Here is a 24429-nt window from a genome sequence, read left to right as displayed (position 1 = left end):
GCATTGCCGGTGGGAATGTAAAATGGTGCAGCTGCTGTGAAAAACAGTAGGGAGGTTCCTCAAAAAATTAAAAATAGAATTACCATATGATCCAGCAATTCCTCTTCTGAGTATAATGCCAAAAGAATTGAAAGCAAGATCTCAGAGGGATTTTTGCACACTTACGTTCATAGTGGCGTCATTCACAAGAGCCAAAAGGTGGAAGCAACCCATGTGTCCTTCCCCAGACGACTGGATAAGCAGAAGGTGGTCTCCACACACGATGGAATATTATGATGGAATATTATTCAGCCTAAAAAGGAAGGAACTCTGTCACAGGCTACAGGATATGTGAAACTTGAAGACATTATGCTGAGTGAAATAAGCCAGTCACAAAAGCACAAACCCTATGGGATTCCACTTAGATGGGATACTTAGAGTCATCAAAGTCAGAGAGACAGAAAGGAGACCGGTGGTTGCCAGGGGCTGCAGGGAGGGGGGAACAGGGAGTCACTGTTTCATGGGTAGAGTTTCAGTTTTGCAAAATGAAAAAGATCTAAGGTCTGTTGTAAAACAACGTTTGTGTACTTAACACTCCTGAACCAGACATTTAAAATGGTTAAGGCAGTAAAAACAAAAATAAGGGGAGAGGGTCTAACCCTCATGCCTATCTTGCTTCTAGAGGGACAGAGGTTCCAAGGAGATGGCACACACAGAGCAGGACTTGGGGCCTGCTGCTTGTGGAGACTGTAACTAAGAGAACGAGATAGGATGGGAGAGGTTTCTCCAGGTTGGAATTTCTGTTCTCGAGAACGCTCTCCTCTCCGCTTTCCCATCTCCACTGTGGTCTGCAGCTGTCTCTGGGAATGCCCCCACTGGGCCCCGGGCCCCTTTCTCAGCTCTGCTCTGTCCCAGGGGCCTGTGTCCCCCCTGTGGCTGGCACTGGGTGTGGGAGGCGCCTGTCCCACCTTCAGTGGTCTCTGAGGACCATGGGGCTGCCGTTGCTTCCAGTGTGCAGACTGCCATCGCACTGACTTTGCAGGGGGCATGGGGAAGAGGGAGGGAGGTCTTGGCATGGGGAGGGGGGTGTTACGGCAGATGAGTCTCAGGGCTTCAATGCCAGCTGCAAGAAGCAACATCACTTCGAGTTCCAGTTCTGCCACCACGTTACCCCAGCGGGTCACCAGTACAAGAAGGGTGAGGGCAAAATTGGCTTCATCCGCTCTCAAAATTCCAGATTTTGGGGGGCTCTGTCTCCCTGGAGTTCTGTCCAGCCCGATTGCCTCCACGGAGCACAGTATCCGGGAACCTCAACAGGCCTGGGATGCCTGGTATCTAACAGGGCATTCTGGGTTGAGAGTTACTACAAGCACCTCTGTGTTTTTACACAAGCGGGGACCCCATGGTGATGTGTCCCGGGGTCTGACTTCAGTGTGATGTGCTGAGGCCTGAGCCCTGCCACAGTGATCGTTGGCAAGGTGGGGCACCTGACAGGAGGGGACCCCCTTGCAGGGCTTGCGTTCACAGGATCAGGAAGATGAGCAGCTGGCTTGGGAGGTGAGATCAGATTTGTCTCAGGAACCGCATTTGTCTTAATGAGCAGGAAAGAACAAAATCAAAGCATTCGTTAACACTTCAAAGAGGTTAAAGGAGCACATTTGGTTCCCAGTTAGTGTCCCTCCTGGCCAGGCAAGTGTCAGGTGGAGAATCCCATTGTCTTAATCCAGGGGGAAGATGGGGGGGGGGGCTTCTCGTACTGGCTGAGACTTGGGGCCCAGGAGTGCCGGGTAGGGTGGGGTGCAGAGTGGGGGTGGGAAGGGTGGGGGGTAGGGGGTGCTCCCTGCCCCGGGGGCCCTGCTTCCAGGATTGACAGCCCCATGCAGACCTCTGATCTGTTGAGGAGACAGCTCGAACGATCCATACTTGTTTGTAAGAACCCTGATCTTCTCCAAGCTTCTCATATTTCCCTTCTGTATTTCTTTCGCTTGCTTATTTTCTTGCCTGCTATTTTTGTTGTAGTTTTGTCTATCCAGAGGTTAACACTCAAAGGCCTTGATTTCTATAACCAATTCTGCACTTTGCAGAAGCACAAATCAGTAGGTTCAGAACTTGGCTCTTTTATTCATTTGACTCACACTGGTCTGGGGCAACATCTCTGAGCGCAAGTCAGAAACCTCCAAAACGAGGGCCATTGTCTGGAATCTTGTCGCTCCTCCAGAAGACCTGAGAACCCTAAGCAAGTGAGTGAGATGCTTCTGGAAGATTCCAGCCCAGTGCTGCCCCTGACAAATAGAGACCAAAGTGAGACAGGTCAGACTCCCCGACCCTGTCTCCATCTTCTCCAGAATGCTTCTGGATTCCCTTCATTTACTCATGCTCCTACCCCTCATTCATCAGTTTTTCAAAATCTACATTCACACCCTCCATCACCCTGATTTCCAAAGCATTATAATCAATGATAATTCTCAATTATCACAATCAATACAGTGATGTTTCCCTAAAAGCACTGACAGCTCAGCCCATGACCTTTCTTTTCAGCCACAAACAAAAGGGGACTTAACAGATGGGTGTGTGTGCCCGTGCAAGCGCACAAGTGCACACACCCGTGCATGGGCGCTTGAGTGCACGCCTGCCTAATGCACATACTCTTAATGAAAAACAGGATAAGTTACAGAGAATGGCAACCGAATGATTACAAAAAGGTATATGAGGCATAACCCATTAGCGAGCTACATTTTGTTCAAAACTGAGGTGCTCGGGCAGAATAACACGCCTTTGTGCCGGAACGCACCCAGCTGTAGCAATGACTAATAATATAGCTGAGGATCTGCTCACATTTTCCCCCTTTTGCGCCTATTTTCATAAGTTAATAACTCAAGCATGAAATTATTTCAGGCTGAAGACTGGTGGTAAGAGCAGGGCAAATGTGTGGGAAACAACTTTTTGTTGTTGTTGTTACTTAATTTAGTTTGGCTGTTTTTAAGTTAGAGGAGTGGAGATGTCAATGTGCATTTTCTCCAGCAACGTGTTTTTGTTAAGCCCAAGAAGGCTGGGATTTTATTATACAAAGCAAATGTTTAGTGACTGCAGATAGGAGCTACTCTCCATACAGGTATACGCTTCTGTTTGGTATAGGTTGGGGTTGTTGAGGGGGAGGCAGTGGCTTGGATGAAATTGAACCAGAACATTATAAGTGACACCATCCTGAATTCACGTGCCTTCAACTAGAAAACTCCTATCCCACCGGCAAGTCAAAGAGCCTGGAGAGCAAACAGCTAGCTGCCTTCCACAGCTGGGAGTGGGGGTGGGGGTGAAGCCTATTTCTGGGTACCAGTGAATTCCTAGAGCAGTGGACAGAATAGGAACAAGATGAATAATATTAATGCCTCTCCTTACAGAGTCTCAGGACTCCGGGGTTTCCCGAGCATTTTCCTGTACACAGAACCGGAGAAAGTCCAACTGGAGGAGACCAGATTTCATACAAGTCTTTTCAAAAAATTTCCTTCCCTCTTCTTTTATTGGAGCAGGAGACTTTGAAAGAAAAATATAGAGAATGATATCACAAACACCTGAGTAACCACATTCCAGAATGAACAAATGTTATTATTTTGTAACAATGGTGCCAACTTTTTTTTTTAAGTAAAATAAGGGCATTATTACTGATAAATTTGTACCCTTTCCTTTACTTCACAGATGTGCAAAGCAAGGAACAAAAGGGGAAAGGACCTGGCTGAGGAGAGAGGCTGAGAGCAGTTCTCCCATCCTTTATGAACTGGATCTGTAAAGGAGCCTATCAGGTGGGTAAGACCAACATCTATTGTCCCACTTTACAGATGACCAGCTAGGGGCCCCCAGTGGATATGAATGAGAGCCTCCCTGTGCTAGGTCCTGTGCTGGGCTTCCCAGACAGAACAAAAGACAAAGCCCAAAACAGCCCAGACCCCAGCCCCAGGGAGGGGGCGCAGAGAGCACCTGCGTGAAGGAGAAACAATTCCCTGCGGCCAGGGTCCGCTTCACCAGGCGTGTAATTCAGAAGCAAGTCAGCAAATATTAGGGAGACATTCCATAGAAATACATGTACTTCGTAGGGTCTATTTTAATCAGTAGCTCAATCATGGATCATGGCCAAAGAAAAGCAAAATATGCTGCCATCCTGTGAAATGGTGTGACGATTTTTTTTTACTAGTACATTGCCCCATTTATAAATCTTTGATAAGTCCTCCCCCGACCTCTCCCAAATGGCATCTGAACCTGTTGCGAGTTGTTTGTTTTACTGAAGGTGAAACTGAACAAGGGCTTTTACGTGCCTTGTGCTTGTCTCGAACTTCTTGGGCTCCAGCTCCGTGCGCTGCCCCAGCTAAGCCCACCTTGGGGCGGCATCAGGTTCCGCAAAGCCACGTGCGCCCTAAGCCCGCCGGTAGCCGGCTCGGGGTCCACCAGCTGCGATCCGATCCGGGAGAGAGAGGACTCTAAAAATACCCGGCTCCGCAGACGCCCCCCGCCGGACTCCTGGGGGGCTTCTAGACTGACAGCTCCGTTTACATTCCAACAATGGGTTAAAAAAAAATCCGCACGTCTTCTCCGTGTGGATGGATCTGAGCTCTGGAGAGTTTCGCTGGCCATTTCAGAGTGTTGAAACTCCCCAGAATTGGTTTAGGAAAAGTGAAAGGCAGCAAAGCGGAGCGAGCAGGCGGCCTTTTGTCAGGGTCTGGGGCTCCCGCGACCACGGTCACCGAGAGGCAGCGCCGGCTCTGCCCGGACCGCCCCGCCGCCGGTCGCCCGCCCCGGCCCCGAAGGCTGCCTCCCTCCGCCCATCCCCAGAGGGCAAGAGGCGGGGACGGAACTTCACAGTTCGCACAGGAAGGGAGAAAATCATGTCCAGCGCACCTGAAATGGAGCGCACAGCCCCGGGTGCGCGGGGTCTCAGAGCCCGGATGTGTGCAAACGGCTCGCCCGGGCGATATGCAGAACGATGCTTTGCGGGGGAAAGTACCTCCTCCTAGAGAGTGTCCTCTTCTCCCGGGGCTCTCGGGAGAACTTCCAAAGACAGAAAACCACAGGGTTCCTGGCACAGGGGCTTCGGCTTTATCAGCTTCGAGCAGAGTCTTCCTGGCCTGAGCCTGGGCCCTTCCTCTGAGCGCAAAGGCAGAGAGACACAAGCACACAGCAACTCCCTTGCTCGGCGGGAGCTGACTCACACCCAGAGCTGTATTCAGTCCTCAAAAAACTGTCTAGACGAGATCACTGGGAGTCGTGGTGCCTTCTGCCTTCCTCTCTTTCCTTTAATCCGGCCCTGTGTCACCTTTCCCGACACCTCAAATCCACGGAGGAGCACACCCAAGGAGCGCTGGGTAGCCTTGAACGCACCACACTAACTCCCAGACTGGTGCCTTAAGTTAAAAAACAAAACAGCAAGAGTGTTTCTAAACTAGATCGACTCCAGTGTGCTTGGACGGAGAAGCTCACTACTGCTCCTGGTGACGTTGTGTGACACTGGAAAGCTGGCTTTACAGGGGCTCCTGGCAAAATATATTGGGCAGGGGAGAAATTAAGCTGTGATTCTTCGAATGGGGTTTGGCAAGATTTGGTTAATGAGAGCCCCATCATTTCTAAAAGCCTTAGCAGCGTGTGAGAGTTCCAGTTGCTCCACATCGTCATAATGCTTACTGTGGTCAGTCTCTTTTATTGTCGTCATCCTCATAGTTGCATAGTGATATCGCGTGAAAATAATTTGCATCACTTGTTTCTAATTCATAGATCTTTGGTGATATGTCTGTTTAAATATTTTGTCTGTTTCTTCACTGGATTGCTTTATTTCTTATTATTGAGTTTGGGGAGATCTTTATACATAATGGATATAAGCCCCTTATTAAATATATGATTTGCACATATTTCTCTCGGTTTATAGCTCATTTTTCATTTTCTTTTGTTTTCAATTTTGAAGGAGTCCAATATATCAATTTTTTTCCTTTATGTATTATGCTTTTGATAGATCTAAGAAATCTTTGCCTAGTCCAAAGTCACAAAGATTTTCTTCTGTTTTCTTCTGGAAGCTGTGGATATTTCAACCTATGATGACCCGTTTTAATTTTTGTACATGGTATAAGGTATGGATCGAAGTTCACTTTTTTTTTTTGCCTATGGATAGCTCAGTGTTCCCCCTGGCATTTGTTGAAAAGACTACCATTTCTCCCTCCCTGCCTTTTTGCAATTGTGTCAAAAATTAGTTGTTCATACATGAGTGGGTCTGTTGAGTCTTGATTCTGAAGTTGCACTGATGTTTGTGCTCATGTTTACTCTACTGGCTTGATTATTGTCACTTCATAATAAGTCTTGAAATCCCACAGTGTTAGTTCTCCAACTTTGTTCCTCCTTTGCAAAGTTGTTTTGACTATTCTAAGTCCTTTGCATTTCCATATAAGTTTTAGAAGAAGTTTGTCAATTTCTACAAAAGTCCCTGCTGAGTTTTTGCCCAGAATTGCATTGACTTCATAGATCAATTTGGTGAGAATTTATACCTTAAAATATTGAGGCTTTTGACCCATGAACTCAGTATCTCTCTCTCTATGTAGGTTCTTTTTCATTTCTCTCAGCAATGTTTTATTGATTTTTTAATCATCTTGTCCATCTTTTGTCAGATTCACTAATTATTTTATACTTTTTGGTACTATTATAATAGTCCTTTTAAAATTTCAATTTCCAGTGGTTCATTGTAAATATACAGAAATGCAGGTGATTTTTGTGAATTAATCTTGCATCCTGTATCTTTACTAAAGTCACTTTTTTAGTTCTAGTGGCTTTTTAGCTCTATAGGATTTTCTGTGTAGACTCTTGTGTCATCTGCCAATAAAAACAACTTTCCTTTTCTATTTGCAACCTGGATCTCTTGATTTCCATTTCTTGCCTTATTACACTGGATAGAGTCTTCAGGACGGTGTGGGATAGTCTGTGAGAATTTCTGATCTCAGGAGAGAAAGTCTTCAGTCTTTGATCATAAAGAATGAAGTTAACAGGGTGTCTGGTGGCTCAGTCGGTTGAGCACCCAACTCTTGGTTTCCGCTCAGGTCATGCTCTCATGGGTCATGAGATCAAGCCCCACATAGAGATCTGCACTCAGTCGGGAGTCTGCTTGAAAGATTCTCTCCCTCTGCCCTTGCACTTCCTCTCTCTCAAATAAATAAATAAACCTTAAAAAAATAAAACAAGAAAAGGATGATGGTAACTATAGGAACTATAGGGGCACCTGATTGGCTCAGTTGGTAGCATCTGACTCTTGATCTCTGGGTTGTGAGTTCAAGCCCCACATTGGGCATGGACCCTACTTAAAAAAAGAAAAAAAAAAAAAGATTTTAGCGATAAATTTTTAGTGGATGCCCCTTATCAGGTTGAGGAAGTTCCCATCTCTTCTTAGTTGGCTAAAAGTTTTTATCCAGAATATTTGTTGGATTTTATCAAATGATTTTTCTGCATTTATTGAGACTTACCACAGTTTACTAGTGTCATCATTTGACAAGTTTGAGTGAAGTGTGAAACATTTACCTCTTTATGTCACTTTACCCTCTCTGTATATAATAGTCAGTTGTCTCAAATATTTCTTCTACATACCTTTAGAATCACATTAGACGGTGTTAACAGTGCTTGCCTCAATCATCAACACAATTTGGACAACTCAAGAGGAAAATGAAAATCTCTTGTAATGACCAATATTACCAAATTTGTTGCTTATTATTTCTTCCTTACTGATGCTCCAATAGTCTTTCTTTTATTGTTTCCCTTTCTGTTTAGAAAAATTCGTTTAGCAGGACACCTGGATGGCTCAGTTAAGTGTCTGGCTTCAGCTCAGATCATGATCTCAGGGTCCTGGGATCGAGTCCAGCATTGGTCTCCCCGCTCAGCACTCTCTCTCTCTTTCTCAAATAAATAAATAAAATCTTTTAAAAAATTAAATAAATCTTTGAAAAAAGAAAAGAAAACGTTCTTTTAGCCATTCTTATTCTGTATAACTGCTGGTGACAAATATTCTTCATTTTTCTGAGAATGCCTTGATTTCCCTTTCATTCTGAAGAGTCTTTTTTACTAGAAAGGAACTTTCAGCTGGATGTAGGATTCTGAGTTGACCACTTCAACACTTCTTCAACACTCTGGCCTCCGTGGTTTCTCAGAACAATTTTCTGTCTTTCATATTTCTTTCCCCCTCTATATGTGGAGTGTCCTTCCTCTCTGTTTGCAATGTACATTTTTTTTCTCTTTGTTTTTCAGAAGTTTGACTATGATGTGCCTTGATATGGATTTCTTTGGGTTTATCCTGTTTGAGATTTGTTTGGCTTCTTAAATCTGTGGTTTTATGGTTTTTGCCACATTTGGGAAGTTTTAAGACACTACTTAATCGAGCACTCTTTCAGTTCTGCCCTCATTTCTTCTCCTTCCAGAACGCTCGTGTCATGGAAGTTAGATCTTCTGATATAGCACCACATATCCCGGAAGCTCTGTTCCTTTGTTCTCCAGCCCATTTTCTTCTCTCTGTTGTCCGGAATGGATCTGGAACAGCGTCCTATCTTTGAGTTCACTGTTTCCCTGTGTGTCTGCTGGTGAGTGCCTCCATTCAGGCAGGTTTTTCTTGTTTTGGTTACTGTAGTTTTCGGTTCTAAAACTTCCATCGGGAAGTTTTCTATTATCTTTCTATTTTCACTTTCTTGCCTGGGATCTCCTAAATTTTCATTTGTTTCAAGAGTACTTGTCATTACTCTTTGAAGCATTTTTATGGTAGTTGCTTTAAAATGTCTGTCAGATCATCCTAACATCTCTGTCATCTTGGGATTAGCATTTATTGGTTATTTTCATTCATTTGAGATCATCCTCATTCTTGGTACGATGAGGATTTTCTATTGAAAACTTGGCATTTCCAATATTGTGTCATGAGACACTGGATAGTATTTTAACCATCAGCACTAAGTGGCTTCCTCTGACACTGCTCCAGTAGGGAAAGTGGTTGGTGGCCATGAGTTGTGTTGTTACTGCCAGGTAGGGGTGGAAGTCCAGGTTCCCTCCTTGACATCTGTTGGCAGAGTTGTAAAATTAAAAGAGGTCTCTACCTTACTGCTGGGTGGGGATAGAAGTTCTGGCTCCCCACAGGGCCTCCACTGATAGCTCCCTCAAATGGAGGCCCAGAGTGCCCTGTTGTGATTCCCCACATGGCCTTGTTACCACTGAGAGGTGGAGAGAGCTTCCTCTGATACCACCCAAGTGGGGAAGGGGAGGAGAGCCTGGTCTCTGCCAGGGCAGGGAGTAAACGTCCAAGCTCCCCACATGATCTCCGCTGACCGTGGAGAGAAGCTTGTTAACTCTGCAGATGAAAGTCTCAGGCCCCCTGCTCAGCCTTCTCAGACATCATCCTGGGGTGGGAGAAGTCAGAAGATGGGGAAGGAATGAAACTTGGTGGTGGGACATCCGCCTACATGTCCTCCTCACCTCGTCACTTTTGTCACCACACACACACACCCTCAGCAGAGCTATGCAAACACTGGCCAGGGAGCTGGTTATGTTTTATCTCCTTTATCTCTCACACCCACCCTGTGGGGTAGGTAGCAGTTCAGTGCTCTCTATTCTTACAGACAGAACTGGAGGCAGGGAGGCTGAGTAATTTGACCAAGGCTAGCCTGAGTCTAAAGCAGAATTGTAAGCTGTATCTGTCTGATTCTAATGCCCTCGCTCTGTGGCCACCACATGTCATTGTTCACTGAATTCTGAATAGAGGGAGTGAGTGCCCTTTGGGGATATGAGTTTACAAAGGTCAGACCTAGAAAAAGGCTAGAGAATGTCTCCAGGGGTGGCAGTGGACCTGCAGAGTTCCAAGAGAAATCTTCTGCGGAGTTGCATGGAAGAAGCTGGGCTTCCAGCATTGGAAAAACCTGGGTTCAAACCAGACTCCACACTAATCCCACTGACAGCAGGAATTTGGGCAAGGTGTGCAAGCCCTCCAAGCGTCTGCTTTCACATCTGTACAATGGCCTGATGACGGTGTCTCTTCCAAGCTTCCTGGAGGGTACAGGGAGGTGATGCACGAGGGTGACAGTGCCAGGCCATGGCAATGGCCAAACAGGTGCTGCCTGTTGATTTCACTCTGAAAAGTGGCAAGCACTACAGACCCAGAAATGGGAGATGACCAGAAGGACGACACTGTGCTACGGGGCAGGGGCAGCCCTGAGCTTGTCCACAAGTGGGGAGGCCGAGCAGAGCCCAGGACCTCGTAGGAGACTCTTTGCAGGGGGCCCAGGCTCCCTGCGTCGGTGGGACTGAGTGCCTTGCCACCTGGATAGGCCATCACCAGTCTCTGCCCTGGTAGCCGGGGGGTGGCACCCACAAGGGAGGGAGCTGCAGTTTCCGCTGCCGTCTCCGGGAACATGTTTCTCCACCCCGCAGGGAGAGGGTGATGGAGGCGAGCGGTCGAACTGGGCTTTAGGAACACTAGCCTGTTAGCCCCGGTGGCCTTGCCACGGACTCCGAGCCAGGGCCAGCGTCTCGGCGGCTTCTGGGGCGCTGCACGCTCACTGCACCGATGACATGGATTTGCAAACTTATTATAAACAGATTACATTTCTTACCCTAATGTGGCTGTTGGCTACCTGCCCGTGAATTTTAGCCTCCAGGAGGAAAACAATTGCTTAAGCTGAGTGTTCACTACTTTTACTTTCCATACACTGCTCGGGGCTCCTTCCGGTTCCCCGTCAGCCCCGACACGCACAGACACACATATGGACACACGCATGTGTGCAACCATGTGCGTGCCTTCATAGGGACACGCCAGTCGCGTGCCCGCTGACCCCCTTTCTGCTGGCTGCACCCACCTGTGCAGTTTGGGACTGTCGTGCCTGCTAATGTGGCTGTGGAGAGACTTTGGCTTTTCAGGGAAAATCCTCTGCGTGTCACCATACGTTTTCACATTTAATAAACACACTCTGGTTTCTGCTTCCAGACTCTTCTTTCCCCTGACAGATAAATGCTTTAATAGCCACTTTATTGGTTAATGTCCAACGTGCCTTTTACAAGGGGCTGCTGAGGCTCAGGGAAGGGAGGTCATTTCCCTGAGGTCCCTAGTAGGTTAACCAGTGACAGAGGTTCCCCAGACCCACCACAAGCACCGACACCATCGGGCAGGGACTCTTTCAGCCACCCCAAGGGTCTCCTTGAGACTGACCAGAAACGATTACTGGAGATTCTAAGATCCAGCCAAACCAGACACAGAGGAGCCCTGGGCAGTGGGACCTGGGCTAATTCCCATCAACCTGTGTGCAAGTGATTTCGTAAGAGAAAGTCAGGTGTGGGCTTGCACACGATTCCCTCCTTGCCTCTCCAGAATCCCATTGGCTTCCTTCCCCCTCCTGTCCATGTTTATAGTTCCTCCCTCCTGCTCTGTCTCTGTCTCTTTCTCTCCTTCTTCCTTTCAGAAAATCTTCCCTTATCTTCCTCTTTCTTCAGGCCAAGCTCCTGCCCCCTCATGGGCCTAGGGAATTCTTTCCTCCAGAGCCAGGGGAGTGGGCACAAAGCAATGTCCAGGCTGCACCCCTTGGGGGCCCCACATCAAAGACGCAGGAAACAACTGTTTCCCTGTCCCCCGACAGGTCCCCGGCCCATCTCTCCCGGCAACATCTCTGCCCAAGGAAGCGGCCCTGGGTGCCCCTGCAGGCGTCCGGGCGTTCAGATCCTGCAAGGCTGGTGGCCAGTTTCTCTGGCCCTTTCTTTGTGTAAAAAGTCCAAAAAGCAGGCCAGTTTGGGAAGGGGATCTTAGTCAGACAACAGAACAGATGTGCGTGACTCCAGGGGGATGCCTGTGGTACACACACGTGCACACTCACACACGCACGCTCACAGCACATGTGCCTGCGTTCACACGCGCGTGTGTACGCCCACGCAAGTAGGCTCATCCACAGGGGAGTTGCTCTGGGCCTCTCGCTCGGCACATTGTTAGCTCAGAACAGTCTATGCCTGGCAGCTTGTCAGAGTGACCAGTCTCTGCTGAGGTTCCCTCTGCTTCACCCGTCTAGGGACCCTTCCAGAAGGGCCAGGACAGCTGTCAGCTCTTGTGCCCAGAGAGCTCACTCCAAACATCCACAGGGCGGCCGGCCCAGCCCTTTGGTGCCAAGATGACACCTGTCCTTCACAGAGTGACAGCAGCGGGCTTGCTCCTGCCAGCCCCCTCCGTGACGCGAGGAATGAGTCTGTTCTCCGCTCAGGGCCCTATACCAGGAGCCCAGGAGCTGAGTGCCAGGGACTTGGCACGAGGGTGTCACCCACAACTGTTGTGATTCCAAAGACAGAGTCTGAGGTCAGAAACTTGAGTGTGTGACGCTGTGACAGAGAGCAAACCACAGCACTATGTCACTGGCAGAAGCAGCCCCCCCCCATGGGAGCCTCCCCCTTCTCGGACTCCAGTGTCAGGAGAGTCTGTGTTGAATTGGGGTGGGGCAAGAAGGAAGAACCATGGAGTTTTATTTTAAACCTGCCCAGAGGAGGTGACCCGGGCATATGTTCACTCACCCTCAGTGACACGTCCAAGTACCTAAGAGGCAGCAGCAACTGCAAATTTTTAGTTATTTAAAATTTATAAACATGTTCTCCTCTGCCTGCCTCCAAAAGGATTTGAGACACTGAAAGATTCATCACTAACATGTACTAATTAACGTGCAATGGGATGAAAACTTCAGGGCAGAGGAGTGACAGAGAGCAGGCCTCAGACATGAGCAAGGAACATACCTCCCCATCACAGGCAGCTGAGCCAGCGGGGACCTCCCCCCACCCCACTGTCTTCACACCCCAGATGCCAGGCCAAGCAGTGGTGACCCAGCCAGGAGGTGGCATTCAGGGGGCAGGGTGGGAAGTGGCGTCCACCTGGGCACATGCCTGCTGTATCTGGCTGTCCCTGGGATGCGAGAATAGGGATACTTAATTTTTTCAAGTTTAGAAAACATTTTTAATAGTTAACTTTTGAACATGGTACAAAATATAAAAGGTCTAGGGGTGCCTGGGTGGCTCAGTCGGTTAAGTGTCTGCCTTTGTCTCAGGTCATGATCTCGGGGTCCTGGAATCAAGCCCTGCTCAGTGGGGAGTCTGCTTCTCCCTCTCGCTCTGCCCCTTCCCCTGCTCACGCTCTCTCTCTCAAATAAATAAATAAAATCTCAAAAACACATACACACACATACACAAAGTGTACAAGGTCTAAACCAGTGTGAAGAAGAGCCCCTCTTGCACCTGCCTCTCAGGATCCCCGGATTCCTTCCCCAGAAGCACCCACCATTACCAGATTCCTAGGGGTCCGCTCAGGATTACTCGCCGCACGCACAAGCAGTGCCTATATTCTGTTCCATAAACGATAGTGTACTGTCCTAGTTTATCTAACCCGCTGCAGAATGTGAGATGTTTGGATTCTGCCCAGTTCTTGGCAAACACAGGTGGCACTGCCGAACAGCCCTTATACGTGTGCCTGGCTCATGACCTGGGAGAGCGTGCCTCGACGAATTCTCAGAGCCGCCGTTCCCAGGGAAAGGGGTGAGTGCGTTTGTAGTTGGGATGGATATTGCTAAGTCGCCCTCCACTAAAACTGCCCTATTTTACAGACATCTAGGTTGCATTAGAGCTCCTGTCACGTGTTTGAACATGGCATGTGATCAAAATGTGACAGCCTGAACGATGGCAAATGGTATCTCGGTGTAAGTGTAAGTTGCACTTCCCCTGCCACAGGTGACGCCGAGCATCTCTTCAGAGGCGTCAGGCCGTCTGTAGTCCCATTCCTACAGCTCGTCGTTCCGCATCCTTTGCCCATTGGTCGATTTGTTGGCCTTTTATGGATGTATAGCAGTCTGTATATATTAGGGATAGTTGCACTTGGCCTGTGGTTATTAGTCAAAATAGTTGTTCCCAGCTTGACATTTACCTTTTGGTTTTGGGAGGGTTGACCATAGAGAGAAAACTTGACTTTGATATAGTCATTTTCATCAATTCTTTCAGTGTAGGGTTTTATACTTTGTGTTTGTCTTACTAGCAACTTTGTCTTACTCCTCCTTCTGATGTGAAAAGATAAAAATTATTGTTTTATTTTAAAACTTTGATGGTTTCATTTTTTTTTTAATATATTTCGATAGTTGGTCTATGTAGATTTTGTTTGGAAATATCATTGAAGTATGGATTCACCTTTTTTTTTCGGATAGCTCTCCCGTCCTGTTGTCCTAGTACTATTTCCTTTTTTTTTTTTTTAAGACTTTATTTATTTATTTATTTGAGAGAGAGAGAGAGCACAAGCAGGGGGAGGGGCAGAGGGAGAGGGAGAAGTGGACCCCCTGCTGAGCAGGGAGCCCAACATGGAGCTTGATTCCAGGACCCTGGGATCATGACCCAAGCCGAAGGCAGATGCTTAACCGACTGAGCCATCCAGGCGCCCCCCGGTACTATTCCTTGAATAAGCCACCTTTCCCCATTGATAGGAAATGCCTCCTTTCTCCTCTCATAGAGGCCTTGTTGCACTTGCCTGTCCTCTGGTCTTTCCGCTCTGAGGAGCAGAGATGCTTTTAAATGAGTACAATGCAGAGGCTCAGAACCCCAGGCCAGAACACATCCCAAAAGGCCTTCCTTTTAATCTGTGGTTTAAAATACAGAGAAAAACACTCCTTGCTTTAGAAAATACAACCCTTTCTGTTTGCTTAACTTCTCGTTCTATCATCCGTAAACCCTCCCTGACACCCTTCTCTGGCAGGCAGGCCCTGAAGGGGAGCATTCAGGCTGCTTGCCCTGCATAAAAGTCCAGACATTTGGACGGTGAGGGAAAGAACCCAACTCAGTGTAGCTGGGAAAGAAGTTTATCGGTCAACACCTGAAAAGTCCAGGACTGGCTTGACTCCATGATATCAGCAGGACTGGGTCTCAGTCACCCTGTCTCTTTTGAGATGGCTGTGAGTTGGCTGCTAGCAACTTAGCTGAAAGATGGTCCTCTCAGCAGCCCAGGTGACAGACATGGGAATGGCATGATGGGACCATCTGCCCCTCCTGGACTGGTCACTGGGCCTGGGACACAGGGTGTGCTGGTTGGTGGTTCTGGGTCATTGGTCCACCTCTGGACCAGGTAGTCCACTAAAATGGTGCGGGCTGGTCCTGGTAGGACGCTGGTGCCAGAGAGAGGGGCCAGATCCTGAATGGTGGTCACAGCAGGTGTGCTCCACACCCTGTTCTTTCCCTGACCTTCTATACCTTCGTTCTTCTTTCCTGGAAGCACAAGATGCAGCTGTTACCCTGCTGAACTTGCCACTCTGGTCAAGTGACTTCACTTCTCCAAGGCTCAGACAAAGATGTTGTGAGGGTTAACTAAAATAACAGATCTCAAGTATCTGGCACCTGGTGCCCAGCGACTCACTGCTCATTGGCTCAACTAGGTTAAAAGGTTCTGATCACAGTGCCCCCGGACAGAAAGAGCCCTCCCTCTGCAGCTCCAGGTGTGACCCAGCAGCAGAAAAAAAAAAAAAAGAAGAAGAAGAAGGAGGAGGAGGAGGAGGAGGAGGAGGAGAAAGGGCAGGGGGAAGAGAAGGAGAAAAAGAAGGAAGAGGAGGAGAAGAAGAAGAGGAGGAGAAAATTGGCAGGCGAAAGGCAGACAGGAAGAGCAAATAAAAGGCCAAATTACATCTTCATAAGATACCTTGATGCCCCAAAGACAGCCTATTATAGGCTATAGCCACTCTTGGAAAAGAAATTGTGGACTCTGCCACACTAGCTAAAGGAGCTGCAAATGGAGACCAGACCCTTTGAACATGAAATCTTCTCTCCTTGCCCAGCCTCTGTGACAATTCTCATTGAAAATAACCCAGAAATAAGTTTTGATTGCATGTGTTTCTAATGCAAATGCACCCATGTTTGCAGTTTTTTCTTTGAATGATATTTTACCAGTGAACGTCTCTTATGCCATTATTCTATTTCTATCCTCCCATTTACTAATTTTATCCAGGGAGGTAATGTGCCCAACTAAGAGACCACATTTTCCAGGCTCCTTTGCAGTTCACTGTAGCCATGAGATACAAGCAGAAGTATGAGCTTTATGGGAAGGTAAATTAAAAGGAACTGACTCAGTTGTGCAGATATTCTCTTCCTCCTTCATTGGGACATAGATGTGAGAGCAGGAACTCTTGCAGCCTCTTTGTGACATTGAGAGTAGACACCAGGGCAAGGGTAGTGGAAGAGAGAGACAAGAAGAAACAAGTTCTGTAAGACTTTTCTATGGGTATATAAACACTTGTGTTTATGCTTCTGTCTTCGGGTATTTTCTGCTAAATGCAGCTAAATACAATCCTAACTTGAAACATATGATTCATCCCTTAGCAGCCCTTGGCTGATCTTCACCTTCTGGAGGAGTAGAAATGTGTGTGTGCCAGTATCCTAATAGTCTTGGCCTCCTCAGGACCTGAGAAGAGTTCCCATGGAATTTGGACCCCATGGGGCCTTAGAGAGATGTGTCCTTGTCTGGGCTACTTCCCTCTCATGAAACAAAGGCACTTTCTCTTTGCTCTAGGGAAGGATTTAAGACTCACTGATCTACGTTATCAAATCTTGCAATTCATGTGGTTTATTTCTCAGTGCTGGCCCTGTTTGGTAAAAGTGAACCACAGTCATTTTACTAGAACTGTAAAGAAAACTTTTGTCAAACGGTAACTTACACCAGATGTCTGATTCTGCTTGTAATAGTTTATAGTTGACCAATCACTTTCTGTGCATTATCACCACACACACACACACACACACACACTCCTCAACAGAACGGGATGGCTGTACCGGCTGCATCAGAACCTGGGACTCAGTGACTCCATGATCATCAGACTGGTCCTGCCCGGGTCAGACCAGGTGGTGGGAACAACATTTTATAGAAATCCTTCCTCGAGTGGTCATGTTTTTAGAATAAAGTATTGAAAACACTATCTTGACAGTAAAGTAAAAGCAGATTTTTATCCTAAGCTGCTTGTTGGTGGTTCCCAAAGGCATAGACACAACAATTCAGTCTTCGAAACTAGAATGTAAGTGTCCTATTCGGTCTTCTGCCAGTCAGCAGCAGATGGGACAAACGACAGAAGACTCCGCTCAAGCTAGCTTAAACAATCAAGGAATGTTCTGGCCCAGGAAACTGAAAAAAACGGCAGGAGCTCTGATCTTGGACAAGGCAGGATCCTGAGTCACCGAGGCTCCAGTTTTGTACCTTCTCCCCACATTGCAGGATGCCAGGAGCTGGCCTTCCCCTCTCTCCATTGCTCAATTCCGCATTCCTCATCATGCACCATCCAGGGAGGGCCCCTCCTGCAGGCTGCAGCAGAAGAGAGAGGATTTCTGTCTCCCAGGAAGCTCAGCAAATGGCCCCTCAGGTTACACGGGCCCAAAGCCTGGGCAAAGGAATAAGCTAATTGGCTTAAGCCAAAGAGGGCCTACCCCCTCCCCAAATATGGGGTAAAGCAAACCCACCCGACCAGCATACCTGGTGCCGCTAAAGCGGGGCCTCCCAAAGGAAGTTTGGGGACCTAAACTTCAGGGTGGTGAGAGGATATCAGGTGTCGTATCTGCCCACCTCTAATATTTACCTGACCAGACACACTGACTGTCGTGGCCGGCGACGTGTGATCCTTACGATTACTCAGCTCCACCGGGAAACCTATCACACAGCCTCACTCCTGGGGTTAGATCCGTATCATCGGGTGAGCTTCTTTTTAACCCAGCTGTGCAGGGCTTGTCTACTGAGAAATTATTTACATCTTACGGACCTATGGTGAAGCAACTCCTGGGCTAATTTTGCCTCTGCTCCCAGGTATCAGAAATGAACGTGATGTCTGCTTTTCTATGTAAGGTGCACTATTCCTGAAGATAACGTCAAAGCACCCCTTCCACACCCTCAGTCTGTCGATGGTTGCACTGGTTCCCTCTCTCTGTCCCATAATTAATCATCTGAAGCTTTCCGTCTTAGAGAGAAAATAAGACATTATCAAACCCAAACCCTGTGCAAAGCAGGAGACCCCCACGAGAGGTCCATGGCTGCTCTCCTGGGCCAAGATGCCCCCCAGCATCTAGGGGAGTCCCAAAGAAGGGCCTGAGTGTGGTCCCCGGTTCCTTAGATTAGGGTCCTAATTTTCTTCTTTAGACGGTATAGTCATTGAGAGGCAGGGGATGTGTCGTTCCAGAGGATACACCCTGATGGGGCATCCATCAAATTTGTACAGACAGATGTCATGACCCCCACAAAACCTTATCTCTTTCAGCCCACACAGCATAATCATCTCCTCCGAGTATTTCATGTAATTCGAGGTTTCCGGCCATCTAAACGTGCCAATTGACATTCTTGAGACACAGTATAGGATATTTCTCTTTGTTTTGACTTTGTTTAGTCTCAATACCATTTTTCACATTTTTGGGGTCCTTATATAGCTTTTGTTTTTTCTAAAAAAAAAAAAAAATCACCTGTAAGCCCATCACTTAGAGATAACCACCAGAAGGGGAAAACCGAAATTTTAGCCATCTTTTTTCTGTATATAAAAAATATGCGTGTATTTTCCTTTACAATATTAGACTGATAGTATCTATTTTCATTAGGAAATCGTCTTTTACAATGTACTTAATGTCCGTGTGCGATTTCATTTCATAATGCATCATGATTTATTTAGCCATACCCTGCTCGCGTACCTCTAATTAGAAAAGATTCCTTGAAGTGTCACCACTGGAGTGAAATGATCTCAGCCGCTCCTCCTGACAGCCCGTCAGATAGGAATTATGATTATCTTCAGTTTACAGTGTGGGACGTTAAATAAACTAGTCCGCGAGTGCCAGTGGGAGAATCTAATTAGCACTCCCACCTACATCGTCGCCCTTGCCCCTGGATCCTAGTATAAATTGTCTTATTTATTTATTTATTTATTTATTTATTTATTTATCTATCTATCTATTTATTTATTTTGCTGTCCTGAAAGAGAAATGTTAGCTTACTGCTTTTATTTGCATTTCTTTGGTTGCTTGCAAGTTTGAACATCTTTTGATTTCTTACACACCATTTGCATTTATTTCCCTTCAGATTGCCTTGTCACGTTTCTGCCCATTTTTCTGTTAGTCGTACGCTAGTTACACACATAAACATTCATGCAATTTACCCATTCATGCAATTCATGTGTCATGTTGGTTCCCCAGGCATTTTCTTGTCTTTTAATTTTGTTATGGTGACTCAGGACTGAGAAATTTTCGTATTTTTATATCTGCCAATATTTTCCTCTGTGGCTATTCCCATTAATTTCACCCATAGGAAATTTTCATCTCTCCCAGGCGCAGATGAATGTTCATTCCTATGTTCTTTTACAGGGAGTTCATTTTCTGCATTTAACTCTTTTCGTCTCTCTGGAAATCATTGTTCATTTTCTTCTCAAAAGGTCAATCCAGAAGTACCTGAATCAGCCTGCGTGGGGTGGCCACACACATGACCTGTGCCATCACACCTGGCACCCGGTTGAGCTCCCATAGGACGGCCACTGGTGGCGCCTGCTCCAGCCCCTGCGGGCAGCACACCCCGACATTATACTTCCGCAGGTACAACTAAAATCATGGCGGCTTGTAGCTGTCACGTCCTTTACGGACGTTAATCCCATGGCAACTAAAACGGCCAGGCTTTCTTTTGTTCTGGGGGCGAGGGTACCACTTTTAGAGAAAACATCTCTAGCTGGCTACAAATTTGCATGTAACACTTTTACATAACTGTATCCCTCAAGTACATGTCATTTGGTCTTTGGCTTTCCATCTTGTCCCATAATTTCCATCTCTATGGCCAGGTGTTAGAATGTGCTCACTGACTCCCTTGAGAGTTTGCTACTGTTCCCGGGCCACTCCGTTTCCTTAGCAATTTCACACGCTGTTGCTGGACATTCGGGCTACTGCCCAGATCTTATTTTCCAGTAGGCTGACAAAATAGCCATGTTCCTATCCAGCACGTTCTGGGCTGCATCTTTAATTCTCCGTGTTTGTATTGATATATATTCTGATTCAATTGGTACTGTTGTTACTGCTTTGGCGTCCTAGTTCATCCAGTTCAAATGACTTCGTGTCATTCATGATTTGGTTATTTATGCATATTTGAGGTGGGCTCTGTGCTTATCCCCATTGTACGGGCAAGAAAGATACTGTCCCTCCAAGGGAGGAAGTGAGTTGCCTCGGGCATGCAGGGAGCAGTTGCGGGGTCAGAATTTGCAGCAGTCCCCAGCGCTGATACTCTTGGCCATGATGCTGCTCTATTCCTGCCCCATCAGTGGCATCAAAGGACCCTCCAAGACACCACTGCTTTGCTGGCATTATTCTAGGCACACAGTGCTTACCAGAGGAGCCTGTTCAATCAACGAGATTCCTCGTTGTCTGGGAGGACTTGAACCCTATTGTCTCTCGAATTCTTCTTACGATGTTTTCAGTCCACATGGTCTATCATTCTAGAATATTCCCCCAGGGATTGCCAGGAAACAATCTCTCCTTTTACAATGTTGAAAATGGAGAGTTTACTTAGGGGTTAGCTTCCCAGTGTTGAATCACTGTGCTTCTTTGAGGTCTTCTGAGACTTTCATATTTGCTAGGCTGAAGACTAACTCATTTGGTGTATTTGAGTGCTGTCTTGTCTTCTCATCAGTCCTGGGCTCTACCTTTTTCAAGAACATTCTGAAAAACTAGAAAAGTGGGAAGCTAAATTGAAATTGCTGGCTCTCTTTTTGGTCGAGTCTTTACATTTGAGCATTTTCTCCATGCACAGCCCTATCCCTGCCTTGTCGTATTCTTCAGGTAGCTTGAGAAACCCTTATGAAACTGTGGCCCTTTAGTAGGTCCCTGCTTATTCTGGGCATTAGCCTTCTCAATGCTGTTATCACAGGCCCCTCGAGCACATTCTCTTTGACTCTCTGCCCCTTTTACACATTTTAGGCATGCTTTTCTAAAGATCTGAGATCACCAATGACCACCCTTTGTGGCCACATTGGTTTTTTTCCCAGATATTTCCTCTCTTTTTGTTCCTCACTGGGCTTAGTCATATACATGAGCAGAATTGGAGGTTTTCCCTCGATCTCTTTCTTCACTTGGGATCTGTGTGTGTATTTGGGCACTTGAACCCCCGAGGCCTTCGGCTTAAGATTATGTGGCACTAGGGAATTTTATTCAATCTTTCCACGCCCTGGTTTCCTTACGCCAAATTCGGTATGATAACAGCATTAACCTCCTGGAGTTGTTATAAAGGAAACAGTACGTAGTTGTGATTCACGTTAGTATTATTATCTACCCACTGTTGAAACCCTGTGCGGCTACAAGTGATAGAAACTGGCTTAGACACAAAAAGAAAATCTATTGGCTCAGAGAACTTTCCCCCAGGGCTTGCCATCAAGCAAAATCCAAAAGTCACCCCGGCTTCAAGAATAGCCGAGTCCAGAGCTCTGGTAATGGCACCAGGACCCGACTCTCTCCATTTGGCTCTGCTGCTGCGTCACGTGGAAGATGGCAGGGGCAGCCCCAGGCCGCTGTCTCCCTTGGCCCCCAGCCTGGCAGAACCATCGTGAGGAGTAGGACCATGGAGCTTGGACTTGGCTCCTATTCCTGGGAACTGGCACCATGCCCAGAAAAGGGGGAGCTAAACGCTGAATTTGGGAGATTTGCTTTCCCAAGAGGGAGAGCTCAGGAGCCTTCCTGACTGGAAGTGATTTCGCGGACACTCCTGGGCACCTCCTCCACTCTGAAGCTAATGACAATTGGACCTTTCAAAGCAGCCCTTTTCCAGCAAGACAGACCCCACCAGAGTGGAAAAAGATGACCCTGAGCCCTGGCCACAGGTCCCTGCTCCTTACTCCCTCTTTCACTTGCCCAGATGTTTCTGGCCTTGGCCTGCATCTCTGACATCGGCTAGACTCCTTCCTGGGCTCCGCAAAGCTCGGTCCTGATGTCTGGTAATTATTTGGCTTCGTCTTTATCCTTTGACCCTGCTGGGTTTTCCAGGCCTGGTCACTGACCTTGGAGTCACCCTCCTAAGACACGCCAGGTCACTCACTGTGTTTATGGCGGAACACTCTTGTCACCTACGGTGAGGAGTACCATTGCTGTTTTAGTAACCCAGAATCCACGTCCCCCTCCTTTGCACAATTCAGTGTTTCTTTGTGGCGCAGTCTTGACCCCTGAGCAGTCTTGGTGGGTGGGGGGATCCAGGTGCTGTGGCCCCTGCAGGGAAGTACAAAGGTGTCCCTCCGCAGTGTTGCCCCCAGTGGCCTTCCCCACCCCAGATAAGTGCTGAGCTGAGCCGAGCAGCCTCTGAAGGAGTGACAACAGCCCGTTCATGCCCCGCAGAATTACCTGACACACTTGAGTTCCCCTCCTGGCCTGAACCCCATTCTCAGCTCAGAAACCAGCTTTCCTGTTGACTCTGAGAGCCTCTCGATAACGTCCAGTCCATTCCCCTTCTGCTTGAGTCAGCAGGAGCAGTTTCTTTGCCTTTCAAGAACCCTCGCTGATATTCTGGTGCTGTGCTTGTCTTCTCTGGTTTTATAGATTTATTTGGGCTTTTTAAAAAATTTTTATTCCTCCCTCCGAAGTTTCTGGTTAAACTCTTTCTGGTCACCCTGGCAGGTCTCCTGCAGCATGTTCTTCTCAGATTTTGGTTAGTACATCCTGCTTCCTGCCAGGACCCCGCTGTTCTGGGGTGGATCTGGGCTGCGGTCCAGCAGACACAATTCTCCACTCTGACACCATCTCCATGCCCAGATGTTCCCTCCGTGCACTTCCTCCCTCCTCCTTTCACTTCCAAAGTCACGAACTTCAAGCGAAGGAAGAAATGAAAACACCACCTGCAACACCATTCCTTCGGTTTCCTCCCCAGAACTTCAAAGTGCATAGAAACACCTTGGATTGAGATTGCAAGGCTCACAGGCTATCGCCCTCGGAAGAAAACGTAGAAACCATCCCAGGTCTTGACTCACGTGCCCCTCTGAGCGCCTGGCTGGGGCTGGCTGGGTGTCCCGTCCAGGCACAGCAGAGACAGTGCCCTGAAGGATTCGCAAGGCCTGCAAGGATGTGGTAAGGGAAGGGGACGGCATAGGAGCTGATGATTTCCCCTCCTCCAGCAATCCCCCGCCGCACTTTACAAATGAGGAAACTGAGGCACGTACATATCAAGTTGTCTAAAGCTACAGAGGAAGCTAGGGCAGATCTGGGGATAGATTCTAGGTTGTCAGGCTTTTCGTCTTAATGACAGTGACGTCCCTTTCACGCTGGAATTAGTCATATATGAGGTCATCAAAGTCCGCTTGCCGATTGCCTGGTGTGTGTTCTATTGGCAGCCGCGTCTGGACGTCCTGGCAGGAGCTGGCCGTGCCTGTGGGCCTAGGGCTAATACTTCTGGAGAACTTTCAGAATCCCAGTTCTGATGCCCTCGGGTCAGCAGCAGGTGGTGCCACACACGGGATCTCCAGCGTTCGGAGGGCACCCTGCGAGCTCGCCCATTAGTTAGGACATTTTATTAGACTGCAGCTAGAAAACGCCAGGGACTACTGTCCCCTCAGAAACAGACTCCATTTCATTCCAAGTGGGGACAAGACAAATAGGCAGGTGAGCCTCCCCGAAGTGCTAAAAGTTCATCACACTTGAGATGGTTAAGTCGGGTCCAAATCCAGACCTGACATGACTCAGAAGAGCTGGTTGTGGGACAATGGGCACAAAATGCCCTCGTCCTTCCTGTGAAAGCCAGCTCCTTCTTCCAAAGTCCATTTTGTTTAACCATCAAGGTGGGAGCCTCCATCAAGGCCAAAGCACTGGCCTAGAACTAGCAGGGGAGTTTGCTCACGGATGCTGAGAAGCTTGCAGAAGCAGGCAGCCCAGGGAGTGGGGTGGCTGTGTCACGGACAGTCACTCAGCAATCCTCTGGGAGAGGGGCCTTTCTTCTGGGCCAGGAGTTCCAGAGTGGAGTTTCCTGTTAAGGAAGAGAGAAGTGCTTTGGGAGGAAGGACTTCATATGGACTGGGACCCATTCGCAGGGTAGTCCTCAGTGGCCCTAGCGATGGGAGAGCATCCTGTTTTATTAAAAGCCCGTTGCTGGCAGGGAAAGCTGTCTGCCTGCTGTGTGGGCAGGGGCCCAATAGCGCCGTGGGCAATTCCAAGCCAGTACTTCGAGCTGAAATCAAACCAGGAAAGAACAGGACTGTTTTTTAGCTGATGAAGCAGTACTTTTTCTTTCTTTCTTCTCTTTTTTTAACAGTTCTCTCGCCTGGCTCCGCTGTGTGCATTTTGTGTGTGCGGCATGCATGTGATATTCTTTCCCCCGAGGCAGCTGGGGTTCACTCCTGGAGGAGCCCACCCCCACTTACTCCTTCCTTCTCTCCTCTCCCCCTCCTCCCCCTCTGCCTCACCCTTGTGTCACAGGCCTTCCCAGGCCCCCCCCCCATAAACCCA

At 47.7% G+C, this 24429-nt stretch overlaps 1 long non-coding RNA gene across 2 annotated transcripts in view; it reads left to right on the top strand.

Annotated features, from left to right (window-relative positions):
• Window positions 1–24429, top strand: part of LOC103671511 — a 156758-nt gene that overhangs the window by 110933 nt on the left and 21396 nt on the right. For both annotated transcript variants that reach the window (XR_005832835.1, XR_005832836.1), the window contains one exon: window positions 3673–3776. This is a non-coding gene — a long non-coding RNA (uncharacterized LOC103671511). The remainder of the gene's footprint in view (window positions 1–3672; window positions 3777–24429) is intronic.

The sequence above is a fragment of the Ursus maritimus genome, unplaced genomic scaffold (genome assembly GCF_017311325.1).
Source record: "Ursus maritimus isolate PB19 unplaced genomic scaffold, ASM1731132v1 scaffold_6, whole genome shotgun sequence".
Taxonomy (NCBI): domain Eukaryota; kingdom Metazoa; phylum Chordata; class Mammalia; order Carnivora; family Ursidae; genus Ursus; species Ursus maritimus.
Note: the sequence above shows the minus strand (reverse complement) of the source record. Positions and strands in the feature narration are given on the sequence as shown.